This window comes from Lactuca sativa, chromosome 6 (assembly GCF_002870075.4).
Source record: "Lactuca sativa cultivar Salinas chromosome 6, Lsat_Salinas_v11, whole genome shotgun sequence".
Lineage (NCBI taxonomy): Eukaryota > Viridiplantae > Streptophyta > Magnoliopsida > Asterales > Asteraceae > Lactuca > Lactuca sativa.
This window is the reverse complement of record NC_056628.2, coordinates 52761391-52784088: the sequence shown is the minus strand read 5'-3', so window position 1 is coordinate 52784088 and position 22698 is coordinate 52761391. Positions and strand designations below refer to the sequence as shown.

At 34.2% G+C, this 22698-nt stretch overlaps 1 pseudogene; it reads left to right on the top strand.

The window, feature by feature from the left end:
* Positions 1-11338: 11338 nt before the first annotated feature.
* LOC111905409 (uncharacterized protein At1g03900-like) lies at positions 11339-22385 on the top strand (annotated as a pseudogene).
* The last annotated feature ends 313 nt before the right edge of the window (positions 22386-22698 follow it).

The following is a 22698-nucleotide window of genomic DNA, read 5'->3' as shown; positions in this document are numbered from 1 at the left end:
AAAACATGAAAGTTGTAGGAAATTTTGTCTAGTTTCCAGAACTTCTTCATTCATTTCAATCGGAGCTCTAGATCTTGATATATGATCAAAACATTGAAGAGTGGTCAAATTTCTCAGCACCATTTTTCTTCATTCCTTTAGCAATTCGTCTCCCACGCTTGTTAACTTCATTTTGCTCATTTTTCTTGCGGGTTCCGCCCACTTTAGCACTAAGTATTTACCTGCATATAAAGTTCAACAACTCATAAAAGTAGTGCCATTCTTGGACAATTATGCATCAATTCAATATATTTAGTACAATTTAGTATATTCATAAAATAGACTTATCAAACCTCCCCAACTTTATTCCAAACTCATCCTGAGGTTGGCTTGAAATAATCAGTGTAGTCTTACTCTTTTATCCTAATAAAAACTCAATGGAATCACGAATTCCGTACACCTTCTCAAAACATATTCAATAAGCACTATATATTGATTTTGGGGATTATTAGTTTCTTATCCAGACTTTTAAACTCAAAACACTTGTTATGCTTATTTTAATTTGTTGTTTGAAACCCTCCACATTTTGAACTCTTTCCAATAATCAACATCATGAGTAATCAGTTGAACTCATTGCCAAAGTCCCCTTTTCAAGGTTCACTAACATAGTTAGCACGGTCGGTAACACTTAATGGACCAACCCATACACTCCCGCTATCGAGGGGTCACATATTGTTTCACACAATATCTTCAACTTGAACTTTTCTTCACATTTATCTTGATTGTGCATTCTTCAAGTTCTTTGATGCTTCATCGGATTTGATCATCTTTGTATTTGACTTTAGCTTGATTATATATACTTTGAATTTCCTCAATATCTTTTGATGCTTTTTGGTTGTGTGAAAACAATAATAGTCCCCTCCCAACCCCAAAGGCGCAGGAGTAAGTAAGACCAAGTACTCAGAGCGTGATGACACATATTGTTCGGTTGGGTCCTCAATTGAAAGATCGTAGGATCGAGCCAAAAACCTTCATTTTTCAAACACTTGGGTATTTCACATAACAAATTTCTAAATAAATATAAATATTTCCAAACTGGCTAAGCAACCCACAAAATCAATATTAAATAGATATTATGACTCGATGTATAAAACTCCTATCATTTTCCATCTTGATGAGTTACATTCAAGATATAAAGATGCTACTAACTCATCACATATTTCATAGAACCAACCCGATAAGATAATTAAACATATAGAGTTTAAGATAGCACTACATTCATCCTAAGTTGATTATCCAAAAAAAATTATCAAAGTTAATGTAAAAGAAATTAAAAATATGGAGGACGACACACCTGATGGTACTGATGGTAGAGGGGGTTTTGATTTCCAAAAAAACTTCACTAGTTGGAGGTATTTGCATAATGTTTCGTTATGCCCGAATAAACATTGAATAATTATGATCTTTTTTTTTTTAAAAAAAAATCACTTTTTCTTCAATCCTCCATCTTTTTCTTGTGTACACCCCTCCCCAACTTTAGGTATTGCATCGTCCTCGATGCATCAAAAGATAAATTCCTAAAATAATAAAAGAAACCAACTACAAGCAAACAAATCGAATCAAATAAAAATAAACTACACTAACTAGCCCTCAATTTCGTCGGGGTCCACGATTGCACTTGGCACGTGCAACAAGCCTTTTAAACCCGTAGGTTACCCCTAGTGGACGAGTGAAGTCTCGTGAGGGTTTGCAGCGAACTTACCCACAAAGTTCCAAAATTGCCAAGTTTAATATCATTAGCGAGACAGGTTACCTCGACCAATGAATATGGAGGATCATAAGTTAGTTGACTTCCTTGAAAGCCAACCATGATGTCACTCACCTTACTTTGAGGAATCGGACCATGTGGCAAGCCTTTTTTTGGCCATGTGTAAATAAACCATTTTGCCTTTAATCTTTTCACGATGACGCTTAAACCTTGATTTGAACAGCCAAGCATAATTTTTACCACCGGACTTTTTGACTCGATGTTTGGTATCATGAAACACCTTCATCTTTGATTTATGTGTAAGCACGACATCATGTTTCGTGGTCAATAATTTTTTTCACTTGTTGACACATCATCTCATTCAACTCTATTAACTTGTAACAAGGTAAAGGTTTCTCCAAATCGTGGGTGGTGTCATAGAGCATATTTGCGGTATGCTCATAAACATAATCATCAATAGTATTGGCCACAAATAGTTCATCACTAATTGGAGGATCATTAGTAGGTCCAAATAACAGGAGTCTTAATTTATGTTTTCCAAATATCATATCAATTGCACCTTCTCGACAACTAATCTTGTGACAACCCAAAAACTTCCGTTAGTTTTAACGTCGAAGTTAACGTCAAAAATTAACGACGAAATTAGTAACGTCAAAAATTAGCCAAATTTATCCCGAAAATCTTTTTGATCGGAATTAAACCCGTTGGAATATTTTAAATAATATTCATCTAGCGAACCAAAATTTAGGCGGTATAATTTTAAAATTTGCCGTGATTAAGATAGTGGTGAAAAACCCCGTTCACGGTTGGTGTCAGGAGAACCCCAGCCAAGCCATAAGCCCCACCCTATATAAGGATTGAGTGGGTTTCACTCCCACCCTTTTTCCCCACCTTAGATTCTCTCTCTCTCTACTTTCTCTCTCTACAAACGGGTTTTGGTCAAAAATCACCCCTTCGAGCTTCAAATCGGTAAGTTAACCTCCCTAGCTTGATATTCATCTCATCTATCCTTCAAATTCGTGGTTTAAACATTCAAAAACCCCAAGAACATGATTTTATGGTCTTGGGAGCATCCCAAAACCGTAAACCCCTTGAATGTGGGTTTTAATGCTAAAAAACCCTTCCAAACCACTTCTCATGCTTAACAATGGCTTAGAGGCTTACCTGAAAGGACTTAGAACACCAAAATCGGACCAAATGGGGAGTAAACATGAGTTTACGGTATAAGGATGTTCTTAGACTGTAAACCCATGTTCATGGACCATAAACACCTTTTAAGGTGTTAATCTATCCCTCAAACACCTCTAAGGGCTTCCATTAACTTCCTTGAGTGCATAGAACCTTATTTTCCTTCAAGATATGCACCAAAGCATACAAAATCATGTCACACTTGAGTTGATGGTCCAAGAAGGTTCTTAGACCATAAACACCCATTCTTAGACCATAAACACCCCCAAAGGGTGTTAAAGTGACCTTAACACTTTGTATGGCTTGGAATTGGACCTAGAACTTCGTATGCTTAACCTACAACCACCAAAAAAACATGATTCATGGACTAACATGAGTTTACTGCCATAAACTCATGTGTTTAAGGTAGTAAACTCCCCAAAGAGCATCTTCTTAGACCGTAAACACCTTTCCAAGGTGTTTAAGTGCCCTAAACACCTTCCAATGCTTCTAAAAGCCACTAGAACCTTACATGCATGAGTTAGAACCACCAAACAACCAAAGGAATGGTCTAACATGAGTTTACGACCATAAACTCATGTGTTTACGGCCGTAAACTCCTCAAGGAGTAAACAATGGACCGTAAACTCCCAATTGTGTCCAGTTTGAGCCCCAATCACTTCCTTAGCCCTTGATTCAACTCTAGCATGATTCTATGAGTGAGTTAAGACCTTTAAACATCCCATGACACCACTACCATGAGTTTACGACCGTAAACTCATGGGGGAAAAGGTCTTGAAACTGTAAACACACATAAGGGCCTTCATTTGAAGAGTAAACTCCAATGTGAGTCCATGCACACCTTTTATGCAACCCTTGATACTTCTAGCACTTGTAGCAAAGTGTTTTTATGTCGTAAGACATCCTTACTGATGGGTTTTGGTCCTAAGAACATACTATGTGCTCATACAAACCCTAATGCTTGGATCTAGATTTCTCTATTATACATGCAAGTTATCCAAGACTATAAACCCTAATTCTAGCATACAAGTAATCATATTAACATAAGAATAGGTTTAAGATGTTACCTTGATTGTTATGTAGTAATAACAATCCCAAATCTCCTTGTATTGACTTTAGACAGCCTAGATTCACAAATGTCACTCCTCTAATGGTTCACAAACACCATAAGCAAGAGGATGAACAGGAGAGAGGATGGAGGCTGCCCAAAAACGTGTGAAACCCTAGAAGGTTGCTTCTTCACGTTTTTGGTCCTTAAGGGGTCTATATATAGTGAGGCTATTAGGGTTATCTAACAAGGAAACCCTAATTTGGATGCTTAAGCCCTAAGCAACCCATGGACCCCTTTCCTTAAGGCCTTGGACGATTTCTTATGAGCTTCCCCCATAGAATTCGTCCACTCCTTAATATAAGGCAATCCATTGCCCAAATTGCAATTATCTTATAATTACAATTCCATTCCCTTAAGTTTAATTAATCTCTTTTAGTCACAAAACTAATTACCAATTAATTATTAACTAATATTAATTAAACAATATGATTTCTCCTTTAATATATTATTCCCATAATATATTAATAAATCATATTTAATCCTTTCTCTCCATAATTCATCCTATCAAGTTGCTTTGGTGAAGGCAACCCATAAGGACCATGCACCATCGGGTCAAGTATATACCAAAATAGTTATGGACTTAGACACTAATCCAACACTTACTTGCTTGATTAGTTATTAAATGACTAATTAGATACTTAAATGTATCATTACATGTTAAATAGGATTCGCGTGTGTGGTCAAGTCCTCACTTGACACTTAGCAATCCTATACCGGCACCTTCACCCGATCCACTTACAACAGGTGAGTTCATACCCCTTAATGAACCTTTTAAATGTTTTTACATGCTTTTATGGGGGGAATACAAGTTAAACGTGCCAGTTATCATATCAATCACATGTGATTGATAACCCGCATGCATAAGGATTTCTTACACTGTCAACTGTTTTACCTAGTATGATATTGTAAATTGTTTTCTAAGACGTTTTTACTTGTTCAAAGCTCTTCTCAAATTGTCTCTCGCGCTGTATGTTTTATTTCAAATTCAGTTACATCAGCATTTTAAACAAAGGTTTTCTTTACTTATATCGTTTTATCAAAGTTATAATCAAAGGTTTTCTTTACTTATATCGTTTTATGAAAGGTTTTCAAAGGATTTCTAAAGGTTTTCAAACTTATTTTACAAAAGAATACCAAGTCGTGATTTTCTTAAAGTATAAAGGTTTTCTAAAATTTTCTTCCATGTTTTTATACTCCTACTTGGTTAAGATACTACTACTTCACTTCTACTTAGTTAATGCTCCTACTTAGTGATACGCTTCTACTTGTTAACGCTTCTACTTAGTGATACGCTTCTACTTAGTGATACGCTTCTACTTAGTGATACGCTTCTACTTGTTAACGCTTCTACTTAGTGATACGCTTCTACTTGTTAACGCTTTTACTTCGTGATACGCTTACACTTTGTGATACGCTTCTACTTATTAACGCTTCCACTTGTTGACACTCCTGCTTTGTCAATGCTCCTACTTATTAACGCTTCTACTTTGTTAACACTTCCACTTTGATAAATGCTCTTACTTATTTAAATGTATGCATGTACTTGTATAGTTATATAAATAATGATTAAAGGACTTAGGAAGGCTAGTTCGCCCTATTTCCTTTTCTTCGTTGAGATGTGGTCTGGTGGGATCGGATATCCGTCCGAAGGTCGTTTGATCATTAATTATATATTATGTATACAGGTATAAACATATAGGTTTACATCGGTTGGTTCAGTTGTGAGTCTCTATCATTAGTCCAATATTTTACATCAGAACTCACTATACGAGATGCATCTTCAGGACACGACCTTCTCCGTTGTCTAGTTGGTAACCAGAGTATCCTGTAGGGAGAGCGGGCATTGTGTGTATAGATCTATATGGGATTGACACCCCCACACCCTGACTGCTAGCTACAGTCCATGGCCTACCAAGCCAAGGGGTGACAAATGTCACATTATTTTTGATGCTTGTAGGGCGTCGAGTTCTCTAGTGTCTATCGGTATGGTTACGAGTATCTCGGGGTTACCTTATAACTCATGGCCTTAAGGTAACGGGAATTAACACTGTATCCACTGTTTTTAGACATTGCTAGACGCATCATTCATTTGATACTGTCTGGGGTCTGTATCCACTGTTTTTAGACCTTACTAGACGTATCATTCAATTGATATTGTCTGGGGTCTGTGTCTCTCTGTTTTTAGACCTTACTAGACGTATCATTCAATTGATACTGTCTGGGGTCTGTATCTCTTTGTTTTAGACCTTGCTAGACGTATCATTCAATTGATACTGTCTGGGGTCCGTGTCTCTCTGTTTTAGACCTTGCTAGACGTATAATTCATTCGATACCGTCTGGGGTCTGTATCTCCTCTTGTTAGACTGAGCCAGGCGTGTCGTTCATTCGATACTCTCCTGGAGTCTATGATATCTTTTGTCTTAGTCAGTAGTCTTCACTGCTGAGGCATATGTTATTTTCCCTGATATTATCCTACTTTCTTTAAAATCAAACACGTTATTTTGGTAATGATAGTGTTTAAGGGAAAATTACCTTTTTACAACATAACTCTGTCGGGTCTTGGTAGAAGACTACTTTTATTTAAGAAAATATAGGATTTTCTGGAAAGGACTCTAATACACTGTTGATTCTAAACTACTAATTTTATAAAGTTATTTTGAACTTACACAAATAACACTAAATACTTATTAACTCACCAACATTTATAAAAATGCTGATACTCGCTTTCAAAATAACTTGTATTCTCAGGTCAGCAATAGGCAGGTACATCTCAGGCGCTTTTGGTGAAGACAGTTTTGCACCAAGCTGCACCTTCATTATTACTTGTATTACTTCGATGTTTTTATGAAATGTAAACTATGTAAAACTATTACTATTAATGCAAAGGTTGTTGTACTTTGATTACTATACTGCATATGTTGTGATACTTGACATGACGTCATCCACCCCAGAACGTTTCCGCCGTTCCGGTTTTGGGGTGTGACAAATCTGAGCATAGATGGTTGCCAAAAAGGGAAGATCAATAACTACATTTGTGTGTTTGTATTTGGAAATTTTTTTAGAATCTATTGCAACAAGAAGTTATATTTCAGGTTTTTTCAAAATTATTGGGTAGGGGATGGTATTAGCCTCCACAAACCCCTCCCCAACTTTGGACTCTTCCAACTCATGAAAATCTTCATTATACTTATCCAATTCAATTTTAACTTCTTTGATTTTGAACATACTTTGGGTATCATTATCATTTAAAGGTACATCATCCTCCACTACAACCTCAAGTTTGGGTGTAGGATTATGCACAACGTTGTCATTGCATAGAAAACTTGCCTCATTTACTTGGGTAGTGTCTGAAGGTTTGCCCGGTGGTTGTTGCTTTAGCTGCTCCGTTATTCGTTCTAGTTGATCTTCAATTTCCGAAATTGATTTGGAGTTGTCTTCCTCCTTGTTGAAGGTTTCATTCAACATGTCCAACATTTGATCCAACTTCTTGCTAAATGAAGATTTTTCTGATTCTTGGTCGTCCAGGAAATAATATGGTTCATGGTGTTGGTTTTGAGTCGATTTGTCAGTCCACCAACAATCATCATCATATGGATAATTGTATGGATAATCATTATATGACTGATTGTATGGATCATTATTGTATTGATCTTGACCCGGGTTTCCACTCCCCCACCACAAATCTTGGTTAATATATATGTATTCCTCCATTCATGATAGTCCCTACACAAAAACAGTAAAATAGTGAAGATTCTAAACTAAAAGTAAAACAAAATAAAATAAAACTTACGACTACTTCAACACAATAGTTTATTTGCTTAGTAATTTTATTCTTGTTTATTATACTTGAAGTGTATCCAATTGACAAAAACTTTCAGTTGGTATCAGAGTGGGTTTTTGATACATTCAAGTAATCATGTCGACTTCCAAGAATCCCAAATCCTTTGGTCTCAACAAGATTCCTCCTTTTGATGAGCACAACTTCGCTATGTGGAAAACTAAGGCCATGGTTATTATTAAAACCGTGGACTATGTGATGCGTAAAATTGTTGAAAAAGGTCATCATATTTCTATGCATCAACCTATGGTCAACAATGCCCTCGTCGGTCCTTTGAAATAAAAACCAAAGACTAGTTATGACAATGATAACAAGAAACTAATTAGTCTTGTGGTGAAAGCTAGAGCAGTGATATGAAACTCTCTTCCCTATCATATGTATTTGTTGGGTTAGTGTCTAAGCCAGTAACCATAATTGGTAAATACTTGACCCGATTGTGCATGGTCCTTTTGGGTTGCCTTCACTAAAGCAACTCGACTGGAGAAATAATAGAAAAAGAGGTTATAAGTATAATATATTAAAGTAGAAATCATATTTCTTTAATTAATATTGGTCAATAATTAATTAAGCATTAATTTTGTGATCAAATGTAATTAATTAAACTAGAGGGGCTGAATTGTAATTATGTGATAGTTGCAAAATAGGGAAATGGTTATCCTTGTTAAAGGATGGACGAATTCAAGGATAAGGGTATCCTTAAAATCGTCCAAGGTCCAAGAGATAAGGGTTTTCAAGCCTTTGTGGTTGCTTGGTGGGCAAGTAACTGGATAAGGATAAGGACTGAAACCCTAATCTCAACCCTATATAAAGACCCCTAAGGCCTTAGGATTTTGACCACTAGATCCCTAGAGCATCTAAGGATGATTTCTACCTCCTCTCTTCTCTCTCTATATCTTCTCCAATTGCTTGTGGTGTTTGTGAGCCATTAGAGGCATTACACTTGTTGGTGCTTGCTTTCAAGACTTAGGGTTTGAAGATTCAAGTTGTTATTACAATATAACAACAAGAGGTATGTAATCTAACCTTCTTGGTTAATTTCTAAAATAGCAATCATCTTTAGGGTTTTATTATGTGTTCATAATGTTGTGTATCTAATAGTGAAAACATAGATCCAATGCTAGGGTTGCATGTACACATAGGACTGTTTGTTTAAATCCCATCAGTGGTATCAGAGCTATTGGTTAACTTGTTTTCAATTAGCTTATTCAATTGTATGAACTTGACATATTAGGGTTATTGCCAATAAACCCTAGGAGGCTAGGGTTTTTTGAGATTAGGGTTTGCAAACCCTAATTTGCAAGAGTTTGAATAAGATCTTCAAATCCTTTCCTTAAACCTTAAATTTCGAAATCTAGGGTTTGTTTTAATCCCTTGATTTTCGAAATTTGCCTCCTCCCCAAGATAAGATCCTAAATTTTAGGGATTTGGATTATCCCATATCTTGTAATTATCCTCTAATTGTTATATATGGTAATTATAGATTTTGCATTATCCTATCCTTATTTTCGAAATCTAGAGAGATAATTAAGGGATTAGGATATCTTAAATGTATAAATGCTAATTATCCTCATGAGTTAGATAATCCCTTATGATTTAATAATTAAATTAATAGTCTAATTCAAGATAATTATTAAATCAAGAGTTTTAATATTTAAAATTTTAATTTACAAGTCATAAATTCGAAAATTTTTAAGAGAAATTGAAACTAAATTGTTTTGAAAAGTTTCAAAACTTGCTCTCAAGTTTTGGAATTTAAATTTTGATTAAAAGTTTAATTTTGATGCATATTTAAATTCTAAACCCTAATGTTTTGAAATGTTTCAAAACTTGCCCTCAAGTTTTGGAATTTAAAAGTTGATTAAAAGTTCAATTTAGGAATGTTAAATTCTAAAACCCTAGTATTGTTTTGAAAAGTTCAAATCACACCCTTATGGTTTTATTAATTAATTAAGGTGTATAATTAAAAGAAGTTTAATAAATCCATAAAAGTTTTGGTTTACAATTAAAAGTATAATTGTTATATTTGACCACCTAGTATTTTTAAAGTGTAAAACACACCCTATACTATATATAACATTAAAATTCTAACATTATATATGTATAAGTAAAAGTCAGTCTTACCGTTAGTAGGGCTCATTTACGAAGCTGGTCTATAAGGGGTGTTTAAGGAAATTGCCTATAAAATGGCGATTGAATGGGTATCCACTCTTACCCACCGCACTCTTGACTAGTGGAGGGTCGTTAGCCGAACGGGTCGGATAGAAAAAAAAACCTTCCATTATAAGTATAATGAAGTACAAAAGTAACTAAATGTTTTACAAATTCCCAATCTTAGTTACTTAGGCAAAAGTGAATTGATGCAATTCCAAGAAATTACACTTTGTACCCTTGCGAAGACGTTAGTGGAGCGTGTGTGGTTTACCGGCACACTAAATGGTTCTAAGCGAAGGTAGCAAAGGGTGACTCAATGTTTGTCATAGTTCGGTGGAGCATGTGTGGTTTACCGGCACATCGAATAGATGACTGTAACATGTGGGGGCACCATGTAAGTTTGCATGGTTATTCACACCCGCTTTGTGATCCTCGGCATCCCAGTCACAAACTAGAGGGGCATATCGAGATTTAAACATGCCATTGAAATGTTCAATGAATCTCAAAGAATCTAGGAGTTTTCATAAATTTAAAACTTAAATTTTTTTTCGTTTTGCATGGTGGAAAATTAGTGAATCGTCATTCACTTACCTTCAAATATTCTGCAACTAGATTACAGCATCCCTTTTCTAGGTTGTGGTGTATAGTGTTGGGTCCTAGCCTTAATATCTCATTTGGGTGATTTATTAAGGACTCAATCAATCAACTAACTTGAATTTGTTTTCTCCCGTTTTGTAGATGTCAAAGTACGACAGCTATGGTCTTCCCAAATCTCGTGGAACAAGCTTTCCACATGAAGATGATATTCCACGATTCGATCAAGGAACAAGAAATCATGCTTCACTTCCTCCATCTCCTCCAATTATTCTCCCTAACCCACAAGATCGAAGAATTGAAAGGTTCAATGTCACTAAAGTCCTATTGGAAATGAAACATGAAGATGGTAAACCCGTGTGTGCTCATGTTCTAGGAATGAAATCACACATCGATAGGGTTATAATGTTGGGTGCGTCATTCCCGGATAAGTTGGCTGTGAACTGGGTTCTACAGTCACTTCCTGAATCATATAATGAGTTCAAAAGAAAGTATTATATGATGGATCATGACGAAAACCTCATTGACCTAACTTACATGCTCATTGCTGCTGAATCAGAAATGATTTGGCAAAGCAATGGAGCATATTTGTTGGGAAATTCAACCAACCATGCTTCCGTGGACGCTTTAGGAGAGGCCACATGTTTCTGCTGCCAAGGGAAAGGGAAATTGATACGAAGCTGCCTAAAGGAACCGAAGAGTCTAAGAGATGGAAGAGTCAAGAAGTGTGGCTCTGCTTCAGGTACAAAATCCACTATCTAACTCCATTAAATTCCTATTCTTTATACATAATGTGATAAGATTACATTTGCATGTTTTGCAGGATCAAAGAAAAGAAAGGAAAGTTGATGGAACAGCAAGATGGGTCTGATCACGAAGAAATGGATTACGATCGCATGGATTCGAAGATCAGATTTTGAGCTTAGGAAGTTATGATAGATTTGTTAGGAGTATTTGAATACATAGCTTTACATTTGAATTTTGCGTTGTAAGGACATGTTCTCCGCTGCTTTAATGAATAAAATAAATTTTGGATTTTATCTTATTTTATCCTTGCAGTGGCATATATGAAAAATTGATGTTTGTGTACTTCTAGTATTAGCAATATGGATTTGATTCTTAATTAGGTTACTTGTGGAAGTGTCAAAAGTTTACCAAATAGGGAGAGTTTCTCATCGCCCAAGGTTCAAGTGTATAGGAACTTGGAATCGTGCAACAAGTATTGCATGATGAATGAAAACTACCACATTTGGGAAATTTAGATTAGTCTTTGACAAAGTGTCAAGTAAAGGACTATGAGATCAAGTACACAAAGTTGTGTGTTGATCAGGTCCACCACAAGAGTGAAAAAATATTCATTATGATTTACTAAAGGTTTAGTAAATATGGTTACACTTATAAGATTAAGTATAATTGATTAAAAGAGTTTCAATCAATAGCAGAACGAATAAGAAGAATCAAGTAGGCAGAAAGATAAAAGTTTCTCTGTTCTAAGAAGAAGGGAGAGTACCTTTTATTGTGTTCTTATGATATGACTTAATGATTAAGAACCATATCTCAAATTGATCCTCTAAGTGATTCTTAGTATAATTTGTATGTCTAAAAAGAGGAAATGAGAATTGTGAAAATGGTTAAATCAAGAAGTCAATCATACTTCATTCCAATGTCAAGTCTTAGAGTTATACTCCAAGATTGTGAATTAGGTGACAAGTCTTAAGAAGGTTTATAACTTTCATCAAATATGGAACTTGGAAAAAAAATTCTTGTTCTCGCACATTTGAAATTGGTAAGTTGTGATGTCTTGGATAAGACAAAGACCAACTAGGACCAATTATGTGAAAAGTTTTGTCTTGATAAAGGCTACACTAACTCTTGAATATTTGTTTGTCAAGAAATGTTTCTTAACAAGGGAATCTTATATGTCAAGGAGTCAGTGGGAGTCTTAATGGTCTTGAAAGGTTTCAAGAACAAATCAAGAATAGAACTTATAATACAACACTAGCACACGACTTGAGGTTTACGACCTATCGTGTTGACACTATTTTGTTTCTGTGCCATTCCAAATTGAATTAATTATGCAAGTGAGTTCTACGAGTTCTCAATGGATTGTATAGGGGCAAGGCACCTTGTTCAATGGAAAGTACATTGAAATGAAGGGGTGAGCTGCTAAATAACTTGGAAGCAATGGTGGGACCCTTGATGGCAAGAAATTAAGAAAAGCAAGTTCTATCCATAAGAGTTTGGATTTGTCACTGACATTATCTTATGATTATGGTTATGACAAATTCACATGGATGAGAATGAATACACCACAAAAATCTAAGTGTCATAAGGTTTCTTTCATTCATAAGAATGATTGTAAGGAAACGCTTTCACTAAGAGAGATTTTGAAGATGGTATCATGTGATTTGGTTTTCTCAAATTCAACTTTGATTACGGCATACCTCTTCATAGTTCGAATTGTGGGAAATGGCAAATAGGTCTGAACATCTTAGAATTATTGATTTGAGTCTTAGAATCGTTTAGACATATACATATGAGCTGTCCTAGGAAAGGTGTATCAGTTTAAGAAGCTTAGATAGAGTCTTATCGAAGCATCTAGTATTAGAAATATGAACTTGAGAAATTGTTTTCTTAAAGTTCAGCTGATTTCTGAATACATGTCAAAGCTAGTGGGAGCATAAGTGTTATGCTGGTAAAGAAATAATCATCATGTAAGTGGGAGCATGATTATTATGGTAAGTATTGCAAGTTAGCAATATTAATTATAGAAAACAAGTGTTGTACTTTGCAATGTCGTAAGAGTTGAAATGTTGTTTTGCTATAATTAAGGGAGAGAATATTGTACTTCGTTTCATAATCTAAAGCTTAGATTGAGAAATTTTAGTAAATTTAGTCAAAGGATACATAGTGTGTTATTAAATTTTGATTATGATTACGGTATCCCTCTTCATAGTTCGAATTGTAAGAACGTGACACATAAAATGTTATGGCAGGAGATTGATAGAGTATCGTATCTTCATGTAAGACATTATGCATCGTGTCCCATGCGCTTCGGGTATAGGATCGATTGCAAATGCTATAATATTTCACCATTCTAAATTTTTCCAAATGTCTAGAGCATTAAGAGGGAAAAAGGACATGAATCGGTTTTTTGACTAAGATAATGAAACAACTATCAAAGGACGATCCAAAGCTCGCTGAGGATTGGTCACTTGTGAGTAGTTGGAAGTATGGCATTGAATGGACCATATCGACATCATTATGAATAGATAAGATTCTATTAAGAATGACTTTTCATATAGTAAATATGGAAATGTTTCCATAAATAGGAGTTAGAAATAAAGAATTTATGTCTAAATTAGAAAATTTTATGCAAAAGGATGTTCAAAGAATGTACTTTGAGTGAGAGACATCACATTTATAGAATTGTTCTGTAACTATTTTGATAGAGTACCTTGTGATTTCGATGGCCGAGTCTTTGTGATTTTTGTGTTGTAACTTCACAAGAGGATCGTTGCATAAAATATTAGAATTTGGCATATTCTATAAGTGACAAGAATTTGATATTCTTGTGCTTATGATGAGAATTGGGATTTGTGAAATGAGAATGATTGAAAAAAATGTGTTCACTTAATCTATTTCACAAAGTAATAGACCATTGAAAACCAAAGTGTGCATGCTTGGAGCATGGGACAATTGTGGTTATAATTCAAGTTATAAAGTTGATTATCTGAAACGTTAAACAATGGATAATGAGTAATCAATATGGTGATTAGATAAAGGTGTTTTATTTATACTCAAGGGTTGGGACCATATCGGATTAGTATTACCTTTGTGTTTCACTTTGCATGTTTTGACTTGCAGAATAATTGAGTTTATTAAGAATAATTGAATTATTCAAACAGACCACAGTCGGTTATACGTTGGAAGTAGGTATGAATGAAGACTGTCATGAATTGGTTTGTAGATTGTCTAAATTGTATTAGACATAGCAAAGGTTTGCTGCAACGTTCATGAGTGCTTGTGAATATGATTTTGAGCAATGGATTAAACCCACGTTCACTTGGATCGCTTCATGGATTTTATCACGAGCGATTGGTGAGACGATAATATCTTGTATTCTTGAAACCGAGATGTGTGAGTTGTATCTTGCGAATCAGTTTCACATTGAGAATATGTAAACACACCGGTAACTCGGTGTTATAAAACTTATTGTTGTGTGTGATTTGGTGAGTGAGTGCAAGAAAACATTGAGTCGAAGTTTATCCGTTCCTTTTACCCAAAGTGGGATAAAAGTGATATCTGTGGGCCCCTCGATGATTTAGTGATGACAAATGTAAATGCTCGGCCGAGCTAGGGCTAATTTGATTTGATCAATTAGTCGGTCGTCGTAAATCAGAAATCGAGAAACAACACATAGACTGAGAGAATGATTTCAATCCATGTCTGATGTCTATACGATATCTAGAATGGAGGAATATACGATCCCTTATCTGAAGGACAGGTTACTGATAAGTTCGGAGTTTGACAACGTCTTTGAGAGCTACGATTGCTAATCGAGGTGTACTTACAATATGTAGTTACTAGACTTATCCAAGTGGGAGACTGTTGGATTAGTGTCTAAGCCAGTAACCATAATTGGTAAATACTTGACCCGATTGTGCATGATCCTTTTGGGTTGCCTTCACTAAAGTAACTCGACTGGAGAAATAATAGAGAAATAGGTTATTATGATTTATTAATATGTCATAAGAATAATATATTAAAGTAGAAATCATATTTCTTTAATTAATATTGGTCAATAATTAATTAAGCATTAATTTTGTGATCAAATGTAATTAATTAAACTAGAGGGGCTGAATTGTAATTATGTGATAGTTGCAAAATAGGGCAATGGTTATCCTTGTTAAAGGATGGACGAATTCAAGGATAAGGATATCCTTAAAATCATCCAAGGTCCAAGAGATAAGGGTTTTCAAGCCTTATCTTGTGGTTGCTTGGTGGGCAAGTAACTGGATAAGGATAAGGACTGAAACCCTAATCCCAACCCTATATAAAGACCCCTAAGGCCTTAGGATTTTGACCACTAGATCCCTAGAGCATCTAAGGACGATTTCTACCTCCTCTCTTCTCTCTCTATATCTTCTCCAATTGCTTGTGGTGTTTATGAGCCATTAGAGGCATTACACTTGTGGTGCTTGCTTTCAAGACTTAGGGTTTGAAGATTCAAGTTGTTATTACAATATAACAACAAGAGGTATGTAATCTAACCTTCTTGGTTAATTTCGAAAATAGCAATCATCTTTAGGGTTTTATTATGTGTTCATAATGTTATGTATCTAATAGTGAAAACATAGATCCAATGCTAGGGTTGCATGTACACATAGGACTGTTTGTTTAAATCCCATCAGTATTATTTTGTACATAAATGTAAGTCAGCTCAAGATATGATGCATACATTGAAAGTGGCTTATGAAGGCATCGTGGAAGTACACACCACAACCATTAACAATCTCAACCGGATATATGAGCACTTCTTCGCTCAACAAGGTGAATCACAAACCCAAACGATTAACAGATTTAACGGCTTGGTTAATGATATGCATAGGCTGGGTGTTGTCAAGCATTCTTCTCAGTTGGTTCTGAAGTTCCTGGACTCTCTTAGGAAAAGCTGGGAACATCACGCTAATATCCTTAAACAGCATTGAAAAGATAGATACCATGGATATGAACTCCTTGTTTAGAAACCTATGACATTGAAAAGAGACCAAAAGTCTTCATATATTCATATGTCGGAGGTAAGGACCATTTGGTATAAAAATTGTATTGTTTGTAAAACCCACTAATTTAAACACCTCACTATATCCATCCTAGACACTATTCCCGTTAGTAGATCAATCGGTATAATGATTGGAATCACTGATAGATCTTATTTATATATTCATAATAACGAATATGAATATAAGCATAAGTTACATTTAAAGCATAGTAAGTGCAGCTTAACTTTCAGGAATTTCTAGAGAAAACCGAAAGTTGTGGACAAATTCTCAACCCGAAAGCTCCTTTTTCTCATGTTCCTAGATACCTTAGAGCCCCGCTAAAGAAATTCAAAGACTCGGAAAAATCGGAACTTCAGAGAGAAGTTCTCCATAGAAAATTGGAAGGAAAAGGGTGTGACTAAATGAGATAGATGAGTTTGGCCACTATATATAGAATGCGCAGAAGGGCATGCTACACCCCAAGTCCTTAGGCATGTCGTGCCTGGTTGACGTTTCTCTAGTCCTGCGTTGTCGCGTGTTCAATTATCATTGGGCCACCACACCCCTTCTAGAGCAATGTCATGTGTCCAATTTTCATGGTGCCATGTGTCACAACCACGTTCTTCCATGTTGACATGTTAGGTAGAGAGTCCCACTCTATCTTTGCCACATTATGCACTTCGATATCGCCACGTCACTCCCAACAACATTTTTCGCTAATCTTGGAACGACCATAACTTTCGCATACGAGCTTTGTTTTCAACATTCTTTATATCCTCGGAATCCTCTCAGCGAGCACTACAACTTTCCTATAGCCATCAATAGCTAATTTTCAATCCATTTTAAATTAATATTTTATAGAGCTTATACTGTTTAAATCCTTGCGAAAATGATAAATTCATCATACGAACTCTATTATCGACATTATCTATATTGACGTGCTCGTATTTACAAGATCTTCAACTCTTGTTTACATTGTTTTTGCTAATAATCAACCAATCTAAATTTCAATTTATGTGTCGCACATTGTTGTACCGTGTCGCATCGAAACATCAAAAAACCATAACTTCCTCTTGCGAATCCAGGTTTGGACATTCTTTATATGCATGCTTTACTTTTATGACTACTATGAATTTTTTTTAGATAACTTAGGCTAATAATCAGCCTATCTCTGATTCAATTATTTTGACATGCTTTGTCATATAGTGTTGAACATGCAACATCGAAGAATCATAACTTTTTTTATACAAAGTCAGACTTATGATTTCTTTATATCTACGAAAATCGTTTTAATGTCTGCTACATGTTTATAATGATTATTTTGGCTAAAACTTAATATATTTCTATTTCGAATTTTATAAACCAAGGATTATATCAAGCTCTAATGTAGAGTGAAAACAGGGTGTCACAACTTTGCCACACTAACAAAGATTTCTTCCTCGATAGCCTACTCCTAGCGCACATGAAGATCATTCCTACACTTCATATTAGAGTTATCATGATCAACTCGTGATCTAGTCAATTTTGCCACATCAATTTCACCTATATGGACTTATTTATTTGTAGAAATTATTTTTCTACCTGAAATCTATTGCCAAACTCTTTGCGAAATCTCTAAAGTTTGGAACTAAGTGGTATAGACTTCCAGGATTTGTACTTAACAACTAATGACCGCCATCAAGCGTAACATGTCGATTTTTTCCAGGAACACTGTTGATTTTTTATAAAGCGAGTAACCTGGGAAATTTATCTATGAAACCCTAACAAAATCCACTTTCTGGTACATGCCTTGTAACAACTATCGAATTTCAGTCAAAGGCGATCGATCAATTCCCGGGAACGTTGCTAGGACTAGGTCAAATGAATAATATCAAGGTGTTTATTTGGAAAAATTTAATGAAGGGAATAGCCATATTTTCAATACTCGTGCACGAATATATATATATATATATATATATATATATATATATATATATATATATATCATAAATTTTTAGTAATTATTCATGAAGTGAGACCATTATGTATTTTTCAGCTTTTGTGTATACACATGTATCTAATTTGTTATATAGTTCAATCAAAATAAGATTTTAACTTGTGATTTTGACATATGTAAGTTCCCTAAAAATATTTCTACATGAATTACCGAATCCGAGTACTCCCCGAGTACTCTCGAGTACTCCTGAGTACTCGCTACTCGATAGTTGGCCGAACAGGTACCGAGTAACGAGTTCTACAACCTTGACTAACACTAAATTCATTGACATTTTATGGTCGTATTCACAATTTAATCGAACAAATATTGTAGTTCTCATTTCTTTAGTAATACTTTTTAATACATAATATTTTATTTTTGCAGCGAAATATATAAAATTTTAATAAAAAAATAGATTTATAACATGATAAATTCATTTTTTTTTGTAAATTATAGTTTTCTTTAAAAGAATATATCGTGTATAAGATATATTCATAGTTTAGAATACCATATTCACAGTTTAATAAACATATTAATTCATTAATACCCAATTTAATATTTTCATGTATACATTTATTGATATTTTAACACAAAATCTTTATAAAATGTACAACTTAATAAAGTCCATTTTTAGTTTAATACATAAAATTAACAACATAATATAATACAATTCATTATATACTAATTCACATATTTAAAGAAGTTAAACTCGAATTCTACCACCACTACCTCCAAAACCACCAACTACTACACCCTACCAATAACCACTTGTGTCACCGTTTTCATCATCATTCCTTTCAAATCAGATCTGCATATAAAATCATTGATTATAGCTTAAATATTATATTCACAATTTAATAAACCAATCAAAATAATTTATTAGAGTATAATGCAAAATAATTATAAAAACTAATACATTCTTAAAGATTTACACAACACAAAAATAAATATATTCATATAAAAACTAATACAAACATTCATACATATATAATTCATATTTTAAACATAAAATTAAATAAAAAAACCACATCTTAATAACAGTTTAGTACATAAAATTCATAGTTTAATATAATAAATTTAGAATTTATTGCATAGAAATTATACATTCACAACCATATTCTCAACTTAAATCTTACATCCGTACCTTCAGATATATATATATATATATATATATATATATATATATATGGTACTGCTTCTTTTAAAGTTTATTTACACAAATATTCTCAATTTAAGTTTTACATACTTTATTAAAATTTTGATAACATCATATATGTGTATAATGTTTCTTCAATTTTATATTTCAGAAGAAAACAAAAAATTTAGAAAAAAAATCATCTTAATACCAATCAAATCACATATTAATACAATCAATTCACAGTTTAATATAAAAAAATTCACAACTTAATATAATCAATTAACAGTTTAAACAGAAAATTCATAGTCTAATGTACAGTTTAAAACACAAGATAACAGCTACAAGAAATTGACAACTTAATGCAGTCAACCCACTGTTTAAAACACAAAAATATACAACTTAATACAGAAAATTCACAGTTTAATACAAAAAAAGTATTCATTCACAGCCATATTATAAACTTAAAACTTTTAATACAGTCAATTCACAGTTTAATAAAAAAATTCACAGCTTAATACAATTGAATCATAGTATAATATACAAATTTCATAGCTTAATATAGTCAATTTATAATTTAAACGGAAAATTTACAACTTAATGCATTCAACTCACAATTTTAAGCACAAATATCATAGCTTAATACACACAATTCAAAGCTTAATACAATAAATTTATAGTCTAATAAACAAAAAATATGCATTCACAACTAAATTCATAGCTCAATAACTTACCAAATTTAATTGAAGCATTTCATCAAACACCTTGTGTGTATCCTTTTTTCAAAAATTCATTTTGTGAACACCATCAATGTGAACCCCATACACACTAGATCTAACCTGAAAATAAAAAAAAAAATCAGATCTGATATCAATTTGGTGGTGTTTTGACCAGAGACGAAGATGAGGATAAAGAGGCAACACATAAAAAATCTGGTACAAATCCGACAAACATTTCATCGGTGATGGAGCACATAAGACAAAAAAAACAAAAAAAAACAGGTTCAAGAGTTTTGAAACAAAACGAGTTAAAGATTAGCAACTGTAGGTTGAGATGGTGATTGTGATTTCTGATTTCTGATACTCCGAGGATGACACCAACAGTTGGAGAACAGATCTGATGTAGATCCAACGAAGAAATTATGAAATAGAAAAGAAAAACCTTTGTAAAATAACACGAAATTCTTAGATCTACATCAGATCTGACCAGATCTGATGTGTGAATGAAGATAGAGGCGATCTTTAGTGGTTGTTTGAAGAAAGAAGTAGATATGGACGTGGTCAGACATTTGTAGGCGAAATAGCTTCAAGCTCCGTCAAATCTGATATTCCGGCGAACCAGATCAGAGAGTTTTTCTCATGCTTCATAAGATCTGAAACGTCAGAGTTCTAGAGAATATCATATTCAGACTTCAAAATAGAGTGTAGCGTTTTCTTAGGGTTCTTAACTTTTTGTGGTTCTCATTTGATCTTTTACCTCTCTCTCTCTCTCTCTCTCTCTCTCTATATATATATATATATATATATATATATATATATATATATATATATATATATATATATATATATATATATATATATATATATATATACTATATTATTAAACATATTGCCTCTTTTTTGAAAATTAAGAGGTACAATAGGTATTACCTCATGTAAAATAATATTAAGCATATAACCACATCGTATACGTATTACACGGTATTACCTTACCCTAATCTCCTAAACACACAACAGCCGCCATCAAACCAATTCTCATCTGTCTCTGTTTATCTCTTCACCCTCATGACGTCAAGTGTGTGTTTCCTTATCTTCGACAACATCACATACAAGCAGCGCACCACCACCTGTCTCTACCAAAGATGCAATCGACACCCTGGAAGTCCACCTTTTCCGTCACACACAAGTAACCCTAACCCTATCCCGCCGCCATGATCAATGATTTGGGGGAACAACAAGTAAACTTGATCCGGGTTTAGAGCTTTTAGTTCTTATTCTCGAAGATCTCCCTGGCTTTGAAAATCAAGGATGGCACGGGGAAACACGCGTTTATTGGGTTAGGGTTTACAAAGAGGAATGAGGAATTTGATTTCAATGTGGCGTTGTCGGATCATGAGAAGTATGTGAAGACAGAGATTGAGAAGGATGTCGATGAAGCCAACGACGAGAGTCGTATCAATATCCATCCTGATGTAAATCACAGATTGAAGGTATGTATCATCACTTACAGTTTTCCGGCTATGCATATAAGATTATATAGTCAAAATTTTCAGATTAGTAGCTGAAGTTATCTAATGCCTAGAAGTACTGAAATGAATTTGATTTGAGCTCATTAGACAAGTATTAACCTGAAACATTACGTATATTAGGAGGGTGAAACAATTCGAATCACTGTAAAAAACAAACCTGCAAGTGGAGCTGGGATGCTTTCATCTGCATGATTATCTGAAAAGATTAAGCCACTCAGCCTTGCTCCTCCACCCGAGAAGGTTAAGTCTAAGCCTCTAGGCCTTGCTCCTCCACCAGTTGCTTCCGGGAAAATTAGGTCTCCTATCCCACCTCCACCCAACAATCCTACTGCTGTTCAGATGACTTCTACAACTCATAACATTGCTGCAAGGAACTCTATAGATGTTTTCCCAGATTTCTCTCAGCTCAAGGTATGTCCAAACAAGCACCAATCTGAATCAGAAAACTTTCATAATGGGTGCCTTTTAGAGTGTGAGACATATATTGGTGGCCACGTGGAGTGTTTGGAAACTGGTGTCTTCAGATCCGACCTTCCAACTTCTTTCAAACTTGATTCATCTGCTTTCACTATAATTTACAACTCATTTATGGTTTTTTAATATTTACAGTTATTAATCATTTGGGCTGATGAGTAAAAATTTAAATTATATCTTTTTTCACAGTAACTTATCAAAAACCTTGATCCGGATCTTCAATATGCTATTAAATGGAGGGTAAAATGGACATTGAAACAGTCTTAAATTACTATGAAGTAAAGGATGCTATTACAGATAAGGTAATGTTAAATGTTAATAGTTAGTTAACAAGTGGTGTTCAGTAAGTAATGTGTATCTGATTTTTTTTATTTTAGTTATAGTTTGAGGATGATTATGAGTTGATTTTTAGTTGTTTTGTTTCTCCTTTTTGATGTATGTAGCCTCCTAATAATGGTTTTAAGACTCTAATACT